General features: G+C 36.6%; 1 pseudogene; it reads left to right on the top strand.

Annotated features, from left to right (window-relative positions):
- The first annotated feature begins 1398 nt into the window (after positions 1-1398).
- Positions 1399-2078, top strand: LOC135204391 (uncharacterized; annotated as a pseudogene).
- The last annotated feature ends 2149 nt before the right edge of the window (positions 2079-4227 follow it).

Raw genomic sequence — 4227 nt, 5'->3', positions numbered from 1 at the left:
CCATATAATTGAGAAAGCAATTCACAATGCAAACGTAATTTTCTACCAACCCCCTAAAGACAAGACCAGAGATACACCCAACAATAAAATAAAAATTCCCCACCTGGACACGATTAAGAGAGTAACCTACCCCCTCGGAAAATCTAACCCTTTTGTATTTACTTACCCAAACACCTTAGCCAAATCCCTGATTAACGTCCAACAAAAGACACCTCCCAAGGACTCTGGGGTATACGAAATCCCATGCCAGGACTGTGACCAATCTTACATCAGATTTACAGGTAAATCACTTCCCCAGAGATTAATACAACACAAACGGTCAGTTAGGTATGGACAACAGAACTCAGCTATTTTCAACCATATAAATGAATATAACCATAGAATAAACTGGAATTTGTCACGTGTAATTTATAGCAGCAACTGCAGGTACAAGAGTCGAATGATGGAATCTGCCTTAATAAAAGAGAGGCAGGTAATGAACATCTCAAAAGGAGCATGGATTTCAGATACGATCGACAAGGTTTTCATTCAACCAACACTTAAGAAGATTAAAGGAAGATTATCAGCGGAGGTGACCTAAATTGGCTTGCCTGTGGATGGACATCTTGGTATAAATACCACCTTTTCTGTAAACTTTTCTCATTCATCTACCTGAAGAGGGAGACAGCAGTCTCTGAAATATAGTACTTTTTTCTCTATATTTTGGTGTTTTTATGGGCTCCTTTTATTAGATATATATATATATATATATATATATATATATATATATATATATATATATATATATATATATATATATATATATATATATGTATATATATATATATATATATATATATATATATATATATATATATATATATATACATATATATATATATACATATATATATATATATATATATATATATATATATATACATGTAAATATATAAATATATATATATATATATATATATATATATATATATATATATATATATATATATATATATATATATATATATAAAATATATATATATATATATATATATATATATATATATATATATATATATATATATATATGTATATATATATATATATATATATATATATATATATATATATATATATATATATATATATATATTATACATATACGTACATATTCCACTGGCCTGTGTTTCAAAAAAATTTTTTTTTTTTTTACAAAGGGTTTTCCAACTGATTTAGCACACCTTTTGCAGGCTGGGTCAGGTCTGGTTTCTAAGATACAGTCTATTTCTATTCCAGCATATTTATCCAAAATATCTCAATTATCCAAGCGTTTATGGGGTTTGTTTTTGCAAAATCGGGTCGTGGGTAACCTTTAATAATTATGTTTATTTCTCTTTTCAGGTCTAGATATGTATAAAAATGGATCTAAAGTGTAATAACCAGCCTAATAGGTTCTGTTACATCTGTGGACATGTGGTTCTTCAAGACTGTCAAGCAAAAATCGCAGATTTCGTGAAGAGGGTATATCAAGCTTACTTTGGAGACAAACTAGGGGACCTGAATAAGCCATTCACTCCCCATATCTGCTGCAAGACATGTTTAGAAAACTTATGGGATTGGAGGAACTAGAAAAGAAAGAGTATGCCATTTGGTATCCCAATGGTGTGGAGGGAAGGGAAAGATCACGTTACAGACTGCTACTTTTGCATGACAAATCTAAAAGGCATCAATCGCAAGAACAAGCACCAAGTTCAATACCCTGGTGTTCCTTCTGCTATAAAACCAGTTTCCCATGGTCCTGATCTTCCTGTTCCTGAGCCAAATGTCACCATGGAATCTAGTTCTAATTCCGAATCTAGTGACATGACTAATACAGCTATACAGCTGAGTGTGTTGCATACAGGCCACAAGAAGACGACCAACCGGGTCCTTTGACTCATGCCAAACTCAATGACCTGACAGGAGACCTGAACCTTTCCAAGGAGTCTGCCCAGTTACTGGGTTCTCGTCTTCGAGAGAAACGTCTACTGACACCAGGAACAACATTCTATTGGTATCGGGAACCGCGAGAGAGAATTCAGAAAATTCTTCACGTTTGATGAAGCATCTTCACTGGTCTACTGTAGCAATATGGCTCACCTGATTGAATTACTTGGTCTGAAGTATGATGCTATGGCATGGAGACTTTTCACTGACTCATCTAACAGAAGTCTCAAGGCAGTTCTTCTGAATAACAGAAATAAGTTTTCGTTGATCCCTGTTGGGCATTCAGTTGAAATGAAAGAATCCCACAAAAGCGTGGAACGTGTATTGTCTGTCTGAACTACCAGGAATATAAATGGTTGATCTGTGAAGATCTTAATGTTGTTGGACTCCTCCTAGGACTTCAAGGTGGTTACACAAAGTATCCATGCTTCTGTGCTTATGGGATAGCCTGCTGATGACCAGGATTATGTCAGACAAGAGTGTCCATCAAGGCAAGGATTAAAACCTGGGTCACACAAAATTCTGTCCCACCCTCTGGTTGAACCGAGCAAGATATTGCATCCACCCCTCCACATCAAACTTGGTCTCATGAAGAACTTTGTAAAAGCATTGAGCAGGGAACTTAAGGCAGGTATTATCTGATGGTCCTCAAATAAGGGAACTCATCAAGGACGTTAGTTTTGATGATGCACTGAATCCTGCTGAACTCTCTGCCTGGTTGTCCCTAAGTCAGTCATTACAAACTTCCGCCAACTTGGTGCTTGCATGTCAGTGAAAATGTACTTCCTCCGGTCTCATCTGGACTATTTTCCAGAGAATTGTGGAGACTTCAGTGAAGAATAGGGTGAGCACTTTCACCAAGATATCAGTGTTATGGAGGAACGCTATGAAGGCCAATGGAATGTCAACTTTCTGGCCGACTACTGCTGGTGCCTGAAGAGGGATGTGGAGTCTGCTCAGCACAAACAGAAGACCCTGAAGAGACCGTTCATCCATGAGTAGCTTCCTTAGTTCATTATACTCTTCTTGCTATCTATTCAAAATATTTAGTAAGCCTTCTGTGAATAAGTCAGTCTAATATTTTTGATATTGTATTTCATTCACCTACAAATAGATCGGAATTTATGATATTTTTGTCGCGGAAGGATTTTCCCTCACCACGACATTAAGATTCGAGAATAAGAGTACTATTTGTGTACATATACACTTTTGTCAGTCTTCTTGCCTGGAGACACGGGTCGGAGAATGGTACTGTGTCATAGTTGACACGGTGGGTATGAAGACTAACGTTTACGCTGCCTGGAAAATAGGGTAGGCCTGTCCTACCTGCTATTACATGATATTCCTTGTGTGTATGGGTCTTACTACTGATGAGGCCAGGTGATGTATTCCCACTGGGAGGCAGTTGAAGTGCTGATTTCCATTTTTGGGGTATTGAAGAAAATTCCTGGTATTCAGCTTGTTTCTTTATTACTCATTACATCATGCCAAATTTCTCCCAGGCCTAGTCTCCTAGACTTGACTAATTTACCTAGTCTTCAAAACTCCTGGACTAGATTCCTGGACTAGATCCCTGGACTAGATCCCTTGCAAGGGATAGATAATCATTTGTATTAATAATTTGGTAAAATAGCCAAAATGAAGAGCGGACAGGTTGACGTCCCCTCACATGAAAGCATTCGTGATTCTTACATGTGTTGCTAGTGTTACCAAAATGCAGATGAAAGATTCAGGGCAGCGCTCCCATACTCAAGTGAGAGAAAAACAAAACAAGGGACTGGCTACACTGCCACACTCGTGTCCACAACAAAAACGAAAACATTTTATAGTTCCAATCATTTTACAACAGTAAAGATATTAGAGGAGGATGATGAATCAATTCCTAAATAAATCATTAATAATTAAAGGAATATTTTTCCCATTACATTTTTAATGTACTAATATTTCATTAACTTGATCTGATTGAGTAAAATGAGTATGATTTTTGGAGTCAGTGCAAAAAACTGGCCTAAAATCAGGTATTATATGTTACAGCTTGAAAACAGCGCAGGCCAGTGTTATTAATAAAATGGAACTCCTCTTATTCTGAAGGGAACTTCCCTCCAATGTAAGAGGAGACCCCTGAGGATAAGTCATTCAATTGCTGACAAACACACACACCCCAGCCCTCTTCCTCACCCGACAAGTGAGAGAAGAGTGTATATGAGTTTATGAATCTAAAATAAGGAGAAAATGAGATGGACGAATGAGAGGTTAAAGTGG

Source organism: Macrobrachium nipponense, chromosome 47, assembly GCF_015104395.2.
Source record: "Macrobrachium nipponense isolate FS-2020 chromosome 47, ASM1510439v2, whole genome shotgun sequence".
NCBI classification, from domain to species: Eukaryota; Metazoa; Arthropoda; class Malacostraca; order Decapoda; family Palaemonidae; genus Macrobrachium; species Macrobrachium nipponense.
The sequence above is the reverse complement of the archived record's forward strand: the minus strand, read 5'-3'. Positions and strand labels throughout refer to the sequence as shown.